We start from the raw sequence: 15,433 nt of genomic DNA, 5'->3' as shown, positions 1-15,433 counted from the left end.
AGCATTATTATTCTCATTTTAAAGATTAGGAAAAAAAAGAAAAAAAAACTGACTTAGAAAAGTTAACTTGCTGAACATCTCCCAGCTGGTTAAGTGACAAAGCTGACTTGAGCCGATGTTTAACTCTGAATCCCAATGTCCTTAACCTCGTACAACACTAAATTATAAAAAAGAATGGAGTCATAAGCACAGTGAGGTATTTAGGAAAAGATTTAAGAAAACACATACAAAAAAACAAGTATGAAAAACATCACCCAGTCTTGCTATGAGAATTTCATGGCCAGGCTAAAATTAGAGAGATAAATGCTTATGGCCCCCTTTTAAATCTTTTGAAATAAAAATAAACCATGACAGAGGAAAATGGAATGCAGTACCAATTATCTAGTGCAGAAATATCACTTGCTTACTAAAAGATCCCAGGCAAGTTGCTTAATACTACAGCACTTTGGCTTACATTACCTACAAAGGAGGGGAAGGGGGAAATACTTGAAAATATCTGTCTCAAGGGAATGTGAGAAAGCTGACTGATATACATATTCTAAAACTCTTTGGGGTTTATTTTAGTATAACATTTTATAATTACACCAAATAAATTTTAGTCCTAACATTGAAGATCAATTGTGAATAGTCATTTCCCAGAAATGGAGAATTGATTTCTTTATACTCAAAGATGTCCTGCTGGGAATTGCAACTGTGCACGTCCATAGCTTTTCCTTGCTGAAGAGGAACTGGGTCCATGTTCTGTATCCCAGTAACAACTGAATCTTAACTAGACTATTGTCTTACCTTTAAGCGAGGGCCCATGTTCTAAGAAACAAGTGGAGCACTTCTATTCACCAAAGCAGGTAACTTGGCCCTTTCACCTTGTCTTCAACTTCCACAAGAGAGAAAATAGCTGCAAGGTCAACAAAAAGTGTCTGTCCATCAGACCTTCACTGAGGGTGCGTCAGAGAAGCAGACAATCAATGTTTCTGGAACGAACTGGGTGACTTCCAGAGTGGAGAAATATAACCCTCAAATATATCATTCCTGGGCTTCTCCCTAGTGCAAGGCGCAATCAACTGCCAAAGGATGCATCTCATCAGCTGTCTCAGGATCCCATCCTACAAAGAAAAAAGGGTTGGTGGAATAGGTTTTTATTTCTGAAAAAGAATGCCCAGAAAACAAAAAAAGAGAGTTAGAACAGACAGTGGAAACCCTGGGACACTAAAAATAGCCAAGGGCAGGTAAACTCTGACAAAGCTTTCCCAATTAAAACTCCACAAGAAAAGTCAAATCTCATTGCCTTAATTGTGTCACTCCCAGAAGGAAGCTCCACCATTTCGTTGATTCCAACCTTCAGCAGAGTGAGCCGCACACAACCACATGCACAGTTTCAGTTTGATGGGGCTGGAGTACAACGTCTGGCCACAAGGTGAAGAGAAATGAGAATATGGGACAGGACAGGTTACAGAGGGCTCCCCATGTATTTCCAAGACATGGTTAAACAATGCTGATCTTATCTTTCAAATAGTAAAATCTGTGAACTTTCAAGATAAAGTCACTGAGTAATAAAGTTCAGTAAAGTAAGTCTGTCACTCAAAGATATTCATGAACTAATGTGGCAGAAAGGAGGTATGGCAAGGTATACACAAACAGCCACCATAAAACAAACGAGAAGAGCCTACTAATCACTAAGTGGAAAGTAACAGTTTCTTTCTACATGGCAGGAACTGCTCTGCTCTCAATGCTTCATATGTAATAACTCACAACCCCAAGACAGAGATATAATTATCCCTATTTTACAGATGAGGAAACTGAGGCACTTTCTCAAAAATTATGCACAAATGTAGAGTTGAGTTGAGTCAAACCCAGCCAACCTGCACCCAGAATCCATGCTCTTAAGAACTACTCTACTGCCTCTCTACCATGGGAAACTAAGAAAGAAAACACAAAATGCTAATAAGAGCACAAGAACCGAATGAGGGAAGGCCATCAAACAAGTTGGCAAACTTTTATAATTGAAGATAAATAAGTATACATATTTATTTTAAAATATGGAGATAGACTCGCCAAGTACATGAGCCAAAACCTGGGACAACTAGCAACTGGAACCAGCTTAAAGGATCTGCAAACAAGAGATGAGTTACATAAACTATCAGAGATCCATTAGAATGCTATATAAGCATTTTTTAAAATGACACTTATAAAAAATAACAACACAAGGAATCACTCATAAATAAAATGTTAAATGAAAAAGCAAGAAAAAAATTATTTACATAGCTTGAGCCCATTTTTTAAAATATTATATTACATAAAAAAGACTGGAAGGAATACAAAAATGTTAACAGTGGTCATCTCTTGATGCATGGAATTATAAATAATTTTTATTTTCTACCTCTACATTTAGCATTCTCCAAATTCTTTTATGAGGCAAGAGCATATAAAAAGTTTCTAATTCTGGAGAATAAGTACTTGTTTTTCTAAAAAAGGGAAAGAACAGGCAAGTTGTCCCTTTTTCCAATAAGGAAACAGTTAAAAAATTAGATCAAGATAACAGAACGTACTAAACTTTTATTTCTGTTCATTGTGATATTAATGGGCCTCCAATCCTGTGATCAGCTATTTGATTATTAAATCAAATAATTTCTAGTTCTATCGTCTTTACTGTGCCCCACCATGAACTATCATGTTTACCACCCTCACTCCCCCATCCATTGCCCCCAATGCTTCAATGTTTCTAATGAGCTTCAAGACTCAGTTGAGTCTTGGTTAGAGGGTTGGCCTGCGGACTGAAGGGTCAAGGGCATCGGCTGCAAGTTCCCTAGTCCCAGTAGAGACATGTGCGGGAGGCATCCAATTGATGTCTCTCTCTGACAACAGTGTTTCTCTCTTTCCCCACCCTTTCCACTCTATTAATCAATGGGAAAAATATCCTCGGGTGAGAATTTAAAAAAAAAGAAGACTCAACTCACGACCTTGCTTCCCAGTCCAACTCCCAAGCCCCTCTAAGGGCTCCTCCACATCAGGCAGAACTAACCACTTCCTTCTTTGTGATACTTCTATGCTGAAGATACCTCTATTGTAGTATTTACTAGAGGCCTGGTGCATGAAAATTCATGCACTGGAGGGGGGGTCCCCTCAGCCCAGCCTGCCCCCTCTCACAGTCCGGGAGCCCTCGGGTGGGAGGCGATCCAGCGATCAGGGGAAGGTGATGCCCCATCACACCTCTACTGCCGGCAGAGCAAGCCTCGGCTGGCCCTGGTTACCTGAGCCTTGGGCGGCCCTGGGAAACTGGGCAGCCGCCATCCAAGGCTTGCCTGCGCCTCGGGCCAGCCCTGGGCGGCTGGGGGGCTGAAGGGACTGGGGGGCTCTGGAGGCAGGCACGTGGAGTGCCTGGACCCACCAGGGGGCGGGCCCAGCCGTGCCACACGCTTGCTGCCCCAGCAGGGCTGAGGGGACTGGGCACCGCCATCTTGTGGCTGTGGGCGCTGCCATCTTTGTGATGGCGTGAGGGTAAATTAGCATATTCCCTCTTTATTAGATAGGATTAGTCTATATTATAATTATTGGTTTATACAGTAGTCTCTCCTAATGGATTGTGGGCTTTCTGAGGAAACACCCTGGGTCTTACCCATCTTTTGCCTATGATGTTCAGAGTTCTGTCTCAGAGCTTGTACTTTTGCAAGTTTCACAGGTGATTCCTATGCATGTTAAATTTTGAGAAGCATAGTTAGACTCTAGAGTAGTCGACCTGAGAAGAGACCCAGTATTCTGCATCTCTAACAGGCTCATAGGTAATGCTGATGCTGCTGGTCTGCAGATCAAGCTTTGGGGAGCAAGGGGTCTAGTGCAGGAATTGGCAAACTACAGCCTCCAGGCCAAATCCAGACGACTGCCTGTTTAAAAAAAAAAAAAAAAGTTTGTATAAAAAGAATGAACACAGCCAAGTTCATTCGTTTACATATGGTCTATGACTGCTTTTGCACTACAACAGCAGAGTACTTGCAGCAGAGATGTATGGCCTACAAAGTTTTCCTATCTGACCCTTTACAAAAAAAGTTTACCAATCTCTGATGTAGCAGTCTTGTTAAAGCTATATAATTGCCTTGTATACAAGAACTCATTTTTATAAACCAAAAAAAGCATGAAACCATTTTCTTCCAGTTCTTCTAGGAAAAGAGCAGTATTTTGCAAATATTTCTTCTGGCTAATTTCAACTGTTATTTAAAAGTTTTATGCCTCTCACACCCCAAGTAGGAATTTTATACAATCATTTCCCAAAGTATGTGTTTCATACAAAGTTTATGCTTGCATTTCACTAAGGCTGTAATTTCTTAAAACCAGTAACTCAGGAACCAAATACTATATACGGCTTTCTAAAATTATTACAACACATATCACCAACTCAGTCTCTACGTTTAAAGTACTATTCTTAAAAACTGTGGGGGGAAAATGGTGTGAAAGTCCACCTAGATTCTGGTGAAGATGCAGTGGTAGTACATTGGAGTTCCAAGTATCACCCACAGAGTTCCACAAAACAAGACAGGGCAAAAGTAAGACAATGGCTTGGCAAGATGTAGTCTCCAGCATTCTCTACACAGAAGCACCAACCATTAGTACAGGGAAATCAACTTAAAAAGCAAATCATTCAATTAGCAAAAGGCCTATAGGTTAGTGGTCTAACTAAGAAGGTTCCAAGAAATAAAGTGAGCCATCAGATAATTTATATAATTAGTTTACATTTTCCCTTGCTTAATTTCATCCTTGGACTATTCTCCACCCCAAAGTCCCACCATAAAAGATTGCCCTCCCTCTATTAAGTTTATACTCTTGAGATATTTATATAGTTGTGTATTCCTGCTATCTTGGTTCAGCCAAGTTATACAGTTTTCATTTATATTCTTTCCTCATCAGTCAGCCCCTCCAGTCTCTTAATCATTCCTGTGGGTCTTCTGTGAACTCTCTCCAGCTAGTCCCCAGTGAACTGGTAATGAGGTGCCTCCAACTGACTGCAGCCTTCCAGGAACAGCCGAGTTAGTCAGAACAAGATGAGCTCACCCTCCTCAGTTCCATGACATAATACTCCTGAGGAGACAATCCCCAAATCGAAGAAAACTAGAATGTGCCATATTAGACTATAACCCCATTCCATACTTCCCAGATTTGGGCATCGGAGCACTCCAGAATGTACTAGAAGCCAGAAGATAAAAGAAACATGTTCCTGCAGCATCTAGTTACTTGAAAATGAGGTGGGTGAAGAGAAAATATTTTCATGTTAAAAAAAAATTCACAGGTAATAAAATAGAATGCAAAATATGCACAATTTCTAAAGATACAACAGGGATATGTTAAAAATATTCATAGACATTTTGTACTTGAGGCAGAAAGGCCACTTGGGGCTCTGCTTCTAGCCTCCACGGGGTTCCACACCCACTACCTTCTACCACTAGAAGTACGATATTTGAGCTGAAAAGTGTGAAAAGCACTATACCTCCAACTCAACTTCTGGTCTATTACCACCCATCCCATATACTCACATCTATTTTTTTCTGCTATGCTTTCCCAGTGACTACCAACATCTTCAGGTTCTTCTGTATCGTTCATTTATTTTATATTTCTTGAGCATTTGCTATATGCCAGACTGTGTGCTAAAAGCTCAAGTCACAAGGATAAATAAGACAAGGTGGGAGATGGGCAATATAATGTGGCAAGTACCACAAAAGAATAAACAATGTGTAATGGGCAAAGGGAGAGAGGTAACTTTGCCTGACCAAATAGAGAGTCTTCAGAGGAGAGACAATACAGTTGTTACTTAATGAGTAAGCACTTGCAAGGCAGAAAAAAAGGGAAAGACTAGCACCCTAGGCAGAAAAAAACAACAAACAAAAGTACTGAGTCAAGCCGAAACCGGTTTGGCTCAGTGGATAGAGCGTCGGCCTGCGGACTCAAGGGTCCCGGGTTCGATTCCGGTCAAGGGCATGTACCTTGGTTGCAGGCACATCCCCAGTAAGGGGTGTGCAGGAGGCAGCTGATTGATGTTTCTCTCTCATGGATGTTTCTAACTCTCTATCCCTCTCTCTGTAAAAAATCAATAGAATATATTTTAAAAAAAAAAAAGTACTGAGTCAAGAAAGGAGTGATGTAAAGCTCAGCATTATGAATGCACTGTGTTTAGAAAGACCACCGGGAGCCAAACTAGAGTGACTGATTCTAAATACATACAGCATAGTGGTCAAGACTATGAATCTCGCCGAAACCGGTTTGGCTCAGTGGATAGAGCGTCGGCCTGCAGACTCAAGGGTCCCGGGTTCGATTCCGGTCAAGGGCATGTACCTTGGTTGCGGGCACATCCCCAATAGGGGGTGTGCAGGAGGCAGCTAATGATGTTTCTCTCTCATAGATGTTTCTAACTCTCTATCCCTCTCTCTTCCTCTCTGTAAAAAATCAATAAAATATATATAAAAAAAAATAAAATAAAGACTATGAATCTCTCTACTGAGTGACAAGCTACTTAACTGCTCTTAAGTTACCTCAGATATGAAATGGAGATCCACTGAGAAGAGGAAGGAATTCAGCTGCTCTTGGGAGCAAGACCTGGATATAAAAGGAAAGAAGACTGGATGAAACTGGAAACTAGATTCAGGTGTCTTGGCACTACAGGAGTGCCTCAAGAGATATGGCTCTATGTGCAAACCAAGCTGCTGGGTTGCCAGGATATGATGGTGGTTTGTGCAGGAGCCCAACCCACAATAAATGAGAAAGATGGCACTGAGTGTACCTGAGGGTCTAACTGGCTTAGTCTTTAATGTGTGGTATTTTTTTCCCTTGACATAATGATTTTCAGATCCATATATGTTGTTACATGTATCAGTGGTTCATTCCTGTTTATTGTTGTGTAGTAGTCCACTATATGGACATGTAACAATTTTTTTATCCATGAATCAGCTGAAGGCCATTTGGGTTTCATCAAGGTTGGGCTATTATGGATAAAGCCCCTATGAATATTCAATTACAAGTCTTTGTGTGAACACACGTTTTCATTTCTCTTATGTAAATAACAAAGAGTGGGATTGCTGGGTGATGTGGTAAGTACATACTATTTAACTTATAATAAACTGCCTAGCTGTTTCCCAGAGGGATAGTACCACCTTATATTTCCACCAGCAATGTATGAGCTCAAGTTACTAACATCTGCCAATATTGTCAATCTTTTTACTTTTTTAAAAAATATTCTTTTTATTGATTTCAGAGAGGAAGGGAGAGGAAGAGAAAGAGAGAGATAGAAACATCAATGATGAGAAAGAGAATCACGGATCGGCTGCCTCCTGCATGCCCCCCGCACTGGGGATGGAGCCTGCAACCTGGGCATGTGCCTTGACCAGGAATTGAACCATGGCCTCCTGATTCATAGGTCAATGCTCAATCACTGAACCACACCGGCCAGGCAGTACTGCCAATCTTTTAAATTTTACCTATTCTAGTAAGTGTGAAGTGGTATACCATTGTGGTTTTAACTTGCATTAATTTTATTGACTTCAGAAAAGAAGGGAAAGGGAGAGATAGAAACATCAATGATGAGAATCATTGATAGGCTACTTCCTGCATGCCACACAATGGGGATTGAGCCTGCAACCTAGGCATATGTCCTGACCAGGAATGGAACCATGCTCTCCTGGTTCATAGGCCAATGCTCAACCACTGAGCCATGCTGGCCAGTGAGGACTAACAATATTGAGTATCTTTTCATTTTTTATTTTTTTTTTTGGCTATATAAGAGCCTTCTCTGGTATTTAAATCTTCTGCCATTTTTAAAAAATTCAGCTGTTTATCTTCTTACTACTAGAGGCCCGGTGCACGAAATGCAGGCACTGGGTACAGGGGGGGTGTCCCTCAGCCCAGCCTGCACCCTCTCCAATCTGGGACCCCTTGTGGGCTGTCCGACTGCTGGTTTAGGCCCGATCCCTGTGGGGGTGACCAGGCCCACAGGGATCGGGCCTAAACCAACAGTCAGACATCCCTCTCACAATCCGGGTCTACTGGCTCCCAAATGCTTGCCTGCCTGCCTGCCTAATTGCCCCTAACCGCTTCTGCCTGCCAGCCTGGTCACCCTCTAACCACTCCCCTGCCAGCCTGATCAACACCTAACTGCTCCCCTGCTGGCCCGATTGTCCCCAACTGCCCTTCCCTGCCAGCCGGTCGCCCTCAACTGCCCTCGCCCCTAACTGCCCTCCCCTGCCGGCCTGGTTGTCCCCAACTACCCTCCCCTGCAGGCCCAGTCACCCCCAACTGCCCTCCCTTGCAGGCCTGGTCCCCTGCAACTGCCCTCCCCTGCTGGCCCAGTCACCCCTATCTGCCCTCCCCTGCCAGCCTGGTTGCCCTAACTGCCCTCCCCTGCAGGCCTGGTCTCCCCCACAACTTCCCTCCCTCCCCTGCAGGCCCAGTCGCCCCCAACTGCCCTCTCCTGCCAGCCTGGTCGCCCCCAACTGCCCTCCCCTGATGCCCTGTTGCCCCTAACTGCCCTCCCCTGCTGACCTGATCACCCACAACTGCCCTCTCCTGCCGGCCATCTTGTGGTGGCCATCTTGTGACCACATGGGGGCGGCCATCTTGTGCAAGGGCATGACAGTCAATTTGCAATTACCTCTTTATTATATAGATTGAGTTGTAAGACTTCTTTATATATTCTGAATACAAGTCCTTTATTAGATACTAGAGGCCTGGTGCACAAAATTCGTGCGAAGGGGGGTGTCCCTCAGCCTGGCCTGCACCCTCTCACAATCTGGGACCGCTGGCTCCTAACTGCTCCCCTGCCTGTCTGCCTGATCGTCCCTAACCACTCTGCCTGGCTGATTGCCCCTAACCCCTCTGCCTGCCTGCCTGATCATCCCTAACCGCCTCTTCCTCAGCCCCCATCACCACGGCTTCATCCAGAAGGACATCTGGAATGTCATCCAGAAGGTCGTTTGCTTGTCTGGCCTAATTAGCATATTACACTTTTATTATTATAGACTAGAGGCCCAATGCACGAAATTCATGCAAGGGGCTCGGCCCCTGCTGCCTTGGCAGCTGCCAAGCACTGTGGCTTAGTCCGGAAGGTCGTCTGGTCTAATTAGCATATTATGCTTTTATTATTATAGATACGATGGGCAAATATTTTCTGTGGCTTTTTTTTTTCACTTTTTAACAGTGTTTTTAAAAAGAGTACAAGTTTTTAATTTACTGACATTCAACTTATCAGTTTTTTCTTTTATAGTTTGTGATTTTTGTGTCCTATTTTTAAAAAAATCTTTGCTTAAAAAAAAAAAATCTTTGCTTAAATCAAGCATAGATTTTCTTCTGTTTTCTCCTAGAAGTTTTACCTAAAAGTTTTGCAAAAGGAAATCTCTTCTCAAAAATTTTAACAAGAGTTTTAAAACTCCTGCATTCCATTTATCCCATAATTAGTTACTCAGGTTTATTATCCCTTTGTTTCTTTCAACTTCCACCTTACCAAGCACTATTTAAGTGTATTTTAGACTTTGGAAAGATTTTTATCTTTTAACAGATTTCTCCCCTCTTCACCCTGCTAAATGGCATTTCTAAATTTAGCCAATGTTTTAGTCCCTCAGTTCTCTTCAAAATGACATAAAACCTCTGGTCCTCTGATGCTGCTTCTTAAAACAACAACAAAATTCCAAAACCCGCAGCATGCACCTTCAAGTTAAGCCAGGGACAATGAACTATCCTCCTAGTTTTAAAGAGAAGCTTTTGTAAGTTTGTTCTCACCATGTTGAGTCACTCTAACCTGGTAGGGGGCTGGAGGAGTTATCACTCACTGGTTAAAAGGAAATTTAGGCTTTAAAGGTTAAGTTCACCAAGACAATAGTAGTACATTTTTAGACTCAAAATGTGCATTTCAGACTCAAAATGAAACTAATAGTACACATGAAAGCATAGTTTAAATTCAACTGCACCCCTGGAATAGAGTTTGCCATTCTCAATATTTCAGAGGACCTAGCTGGTCTGGCTGAGTGGATGGAGCGTCAGCCTGTGGACTGAAGGGTCCTGGTTTCAGTTCCAGTCAAGGGCGCATGCCCAAGTTCCGGGCTCGATCCCCAGTAGGGGGCGTGCAGGAGGCAGCAGATCAATGATTGTCTCTCATCATTGATGTTTCTATCTCTCTCCCCATCTCCCTTCCTCTCTGAAGTCAATAAATATATATATACTAGAAACCCGTTGCACGAAGTTTCGTGCAAAAGACCTTCCTTCACCTGGCTGCTGGCACCAGTTTTGCGCCAGCACCAGTTTCCCTCTGGCCACCCGCTGATCAGAGCGCCGTTTCCTCTGGCCTCCAGTGCGATCGGCCACCCCGAGTTCCTCCAGCGCCGGCGGTGGAGGAACTCTGGGTGGTCAATCGCGCTGGCGGGAGGCACTCCAATCGGCGGGTGGCCAGAGGAAAACTAGTGCTGGCGGAAAACTGGTGCAGGCAGCCACGCAATCAGCCACCCCGAGTTCCGCCACCGGTGCCTTCCGCTGGCCCCATGGGTCCTCCCTCAGCGCCGGCCTTTGGGGACGGCAGGAGGAACGGGGGGCGGGGACTCGTGAGTCAGCCCAATCGGCCACCCTGAGTCCCGCCCCCAGCCTCCCAACGGCCCAATCGTGGGCGTAGCGGAGTGATGGTAATTTGCATATTACCATTTTATTAGGTATTATATATATATATATATATATACATATATATATATATATATATATAAACATTTCAGAGAAAGTAGAAAAAGGGATTCTAAGCTAATGTGAGTAAAACAGGGAGAAGTGACAATTTAATCATTACTCATTTTGTAACTATGTGAAATATCTGGAAAAAAACAAAATAGAAAACTGGCTCATTTATGCCCCCATCACAGTCTTAATCTAAATCAAGAAAATAGCAGTTTCTATTTACAACTCCCTCTTATCCTGATGTTTTTGTCTACTTACCAAACTGACTCTACTGTGTCTGATCCAGAGAATTAGGATAGGCCCCTGTGTTCCCACACCACAGTAGCTTTTATGCTTAAGTGACCTTGGGCCACTGAATCTTGGCTATAACAGGAAAATTTTTAAACCAATTCTCTGAATCTGACAAGTCGTCTCCCTCAATAAGTCTAGGAAGTTATTTCATTAACTGTGCATGAAGTGGCAGGCAAATGGCCAGATCTACAGCCCAGAGTGGTGGAACTGGAATTGTCACACATATACTTAAAAGCTAACAAAACCTCTACCACCATCCATTACTTTCAATTTTATTCTTTTTTTATTTATTTGAATTTTTTAAATATTTGTATTGATTTCAGAGAGGAAGGGAGAGGGAGAGAGAGAGAGATAGAAACATCGATGATAGAGAATCATTCATTGGCTGCCTCCTTCCTGCACGCCTCCTACTGGGGATCGAGCCTGCAACCCAGGCATGTACCCTTGACAGTATCGAACCCGGGACCCTTCAGTCCACAGGCCGACGCTCTGTCCACTGAGTCAAACCAGCTAGGGCTTTACTCTTATTTTTAAGGAAAACAAATTATTTATATAATCAGAAGGAAGAAATAAAAAAAAGAGCATTCTTTAGTTAAGTCTCCAGGAAGACAAACAACTCACCACAGAAATGGCAACCTAAGAAGGCTTGATTTAAAGAAGAAACTCAAGCCTGACAGGTGTGTCTCAGCTAACCTATGAACCCAGAGTTCACTGTTCAATTCCCAGTCAAGGCACATGTCGGGGTTGTGGGCTCGATCTCTGGGGGGGCAGGGGGAGGTGAGGGGCATGCAGGAGGCAGCCGATCAGTGATTCTCTCTCATCATTGATGTTTCTCTCTCTCCCTCTCCCTTCCTCTCTGAAATCAATAAAAATATATTTTAAAAAAAGAAAAAGAAGAAACTCAACACTTAAGGTATTCAAGACAAAACTTCTGTCGGCCTAATAATCAATGTTACCAAACAAGGATTTGTTAATTTCTTCCAATGTGTATTAAGAACCACATGCCAAGCAATATGTTGACCATGAGGGTTCCAAAATGAGTAAGATAGTCCCTGACCTCCTAAAAACATACAGGTCAGTAAAGAAGACAGACAAGGAAATAACGTGATAGGTCCATGCAGTAAAACCTATGAGGTGAGCACACTGAGGACACCGTGTTAGGGAAGCCCAGGAAGGGCCCTTCAATCAGGATCAGCTCTTAGTTTCTCAGATAACTTCACACCACCCTCCTGGGAGCAAAGCCAACTCCTCCACTGACTTAATAGTGCTTTGGGAATGAAGGGGTGCAAAATCCTACCTATGGGGGAGGTAGTGAGGGAGAGAGACATCAACTTGAGAAAGACATATAAATTGGTTGCCTCCCACATGCGCCCCTACAGGGTCTGAGGAACCTGCGACCCTTGGGTCCTAGGCTGATGCTCTAAACACTGATTCAAATCAGCCAGGGCACCATCCATAATTTTATAAAGAAATCTGTTATCAACTTAAATTAGTAAGTTAGACCAATTAGTGAAGGGGATGAAGTCCAAGCCCAATAATGAGTTTAAATTGTGGAATGAATGCCTTGAGCAATTTTTCTCTTCAAGACTGCAGAAAAATAAAAAACAACTTTCTTGACTGCTGTGGAGGGCTAAACTCATTTATTTTTCACAAGTATGCAATAAAAAGTAATTACTTTCTGCTCCCACTCAACACAAAGCAACACCATCTCCCCTCTCCCCCATCTCCCACCAAAACATCCTATATTTGAGTACTTTAATCTTACACCATAAGAATCTCAGATTGTGGCCCAGCCAGGTGTGGCTCAGCGGTTGAGCATCGACCCAGGAACTAAGAGGTCACCGGTTCGATTCCCGGTCAGGGCATATGCCCAGGTTGCAGGCTCGATCCCCAGTGTGGGGCGTGCAGGAGGCAGCCAGTCAATGATTCTCTCTCATCATTGATGTTTCTATCTCTCTCTCCCTCTCCCTTCCTCTCTGAAATCAATAAAAATAAAATAAAATTCTTAAAAAAAAAAAAAAAGAATCTCAGATTGTGCCCGGCTGGTGTGGCTCAGTGGTTGAGCATCTACCTATGAACCAGGAGATCATGGTTTGATTCCCGGTCAGGGCATATGTCTGGATTTGGGGCTCAATCCCCAGTGGGGATTGTGCAGGGGGCAACCAATCAATGATTCTCTCTCATCATTGATGTTTCTATCAGTCTCTCTCACTTCTTCTCTGAAATCAATAAAAAATTTTTTTAAAGAATCTCAGATTGCAATAAAGTTACAATGCAACAAAAATGTATTTCTCTAAGTATGTTCTCATCCCCCATGGTGTTCCTACAGTAATACTAGTAAGTATTAACAATCAAGGAAATCAGAAAATTCTCAGGATACGATAAGCTACTTGGGTTTTTTTTCAATTTGTTATTGTTCATGGATTCCAAAGTTTAGAGTACATATTACCAGGAAAGTGTTTCTAGTTTTTCAGTGCCCGAATTTAAATGCAAATTACTATTTAATTATATGCAATTTTCCCTCTAAGCCTATGTATACTAATCAGTCTCCAGATGTTTTTAAAAAACTAATCATGTTTACTAAAAAAGTGTACTGCCTAACAACCAAAAAGTTCTAACGTATCAAAAAAGTAGTCACTGTCAGCTCTACTCACGAATGACAGTTTGACTGACAGACAAGCTGTTCTGAAAAGATTAGGAACTTCCAGTGATGGCAGGAGGCACATACAGTATCTGTAGATACTTTTATAATAAAACTATTTCAACATAAAAAATTCAGAGCCTACAAAGTCATATATGTGAACTGCAAGCCATCTAAGTGCATGCATGTTTAAAAAGAAAGAAGTAAATAAATAAACAAATAAAAATAATAAATAAAAAGAAAGAAAGAAGCAGAACAAAAACTGTCTACTCAAATCAACATGAGAAATCATCCTTTCTTTGAGCTTTTTAAGAATTGAAAACGTAATAAGGTTCTTTAGGTTATCAACACATTTCCAAAATAGAGCAAAAAATATATACACACACTGTGAATAATTATAAAGGCAGTATCTATTAAAATACACTTCTTTTTCAGCTATCAGCTGTTACAGTTTGTATACATGGGGGGGGGGAGGGGGGAGGAAACATCCTGTATATTAAAATACAATTGACATAAAATTCTAATACCACCACATAGTCTATGTTGGAAGACACAATCACAATAATAGGATTTACTTGTGATGGACTCACAGTTCTAGGGACTTCACATTTTAACACATTTAGTGTTAATAACATCCCTCCAAGACAGGTAGTATTATGATTATCTCCATTTATACAAATGAAGAAACTGAGGCACAGATAGATGAACACACCCGATGTCATACAGCTGGTAAGAAGCAGAGAATGGATTTTAGCCACATCAGTCAGACTCCAAAGTTCCTGTTCACCAATACACTATGTTAACCAATACACTATAGTAAGGGTCATGCAAGAGTCGGCTTTTTTTTTTTTTTTAACCTGAAAACCTTTTTGAATCTCAAACACTAGGATAGCTTTGCAATAAGAAAAGTACAGGCTTTGGATTCAAACACACTCAAATAAACCCCCCGAATAAAGTCAGAACCTCAGTTTCCTCATATGTAAAATGACGATACTTAAGTTATTGTGGCGGTCAGAGAATATAACTAAAGTGCCAAGTACAGTATACAAGACAGAAGTAAGCTCACTGACACCTAGAAGATCCACGGTTGGACTTCGCAATCCACGAGTCTCATAAATTGTAGGACAAATACTGTATGTGTACCCATTTTTTAAGAATCGTCCCTGGCTTTCCATAAACTTTCCAGGGGGTACGTGATCTCCAAAAGGTTACAAGCCACCGAAGTACATAGCAGGTACTAAAAAACATGGGTTATCTTTCCCTTCTTGTCCTCTAAAAACGCCCCTTTTTCCACTAAGAATGATACACCAAGGCTTCACAAGAAATCTCAATTATTCCCCACCATTTCCCTGGCTTGGTAACTCGTTGTCTAAAGGGCCCTCAAACGCTGCTTCATCCCGCCCTTCTCCGAGAGAAACAAAAGGTATTCACTCGGGAAGCCTCTTTTGACACTCGTCCACCAGCGGCAGAAAGCACCACGCGGGCAGGAGAACCAAGCAGGAGCCAGAGCTGCCGAGTGGCACCAGAGAGACCTGACGCCCAGCGCTGCGGGAGGAGGAGAATGCGTTTCCCCAAACTACTGGACAGCCCAGAATTCCGCCCCCTAGGACCCTCTGCCCCCACCCCGCACACCCAGTCCTCCCTCTCTCTGAAACTCCGGTGCAGGCAGGTCCTCCGGCGCTGCCTCGCGCGGGCGTGGCGGCGGAGAGAGACGTTACCAGAGCTGGAGGGCGCAGCGCGACGACGTCCCAGCTCCGCGGCCCCAACGGGCGGCGCCACCCCCGGCAGAAGACCGGCCCTGGACTCCCCCCCCTGCCG

At 42.8% G+C, this 15,433-nt stretch overlaps 1 protein-coding gene across 2 annotated transcripts in view; it reads right to left on the bottom strand.

Annotated features, from left to right (window-relative positions):
* The window catches only part of AREL1 (apoptosis resistant E3 ubiquitin protein ligase 1), a 43,852-nt gene extending 28,434 nt beyond the window's left edge, over nucleotides 1–15,418 (bottom strand). For both annotated transcript variants that reach the window (XM_008138833.3, XM_054715914.1), the window contains exons 1-2: nucleotides 15,334–15,418; nucleotides 787–1,103 (exon numbers count right to left, since the gene is read on the bottom strand). The gene's annotated coding sequence lies outside the window, so the exon portion shown is untranslated. The remainder of the gene's footprint in view (nucleotides 1–786; nucleotides 1,104–15,333) is intronic.
* Nucleotides 15,419–15,433: the final 15 nt, after the last annotated feature.

The sequence above is a fragment of the Eptesicus fuscus genome, chromosome 5, assembly GCF_027574615.1.
Source record: "Eptesicus fuscus isolate TK198812 chromosome 5, DD_ASM_mEF_20220401, whole genome shotgun sequence".
Taxonomy (NCBI): Eukaryota; Metazoa; Chordata; class Mammalia; order Chiroptera; family Vespertilionidae; genus Eptesicus; species Eptesicus fuscus.
This window is presented reverse-complemented; position numbering and strand designations above follow the sequence as displayed.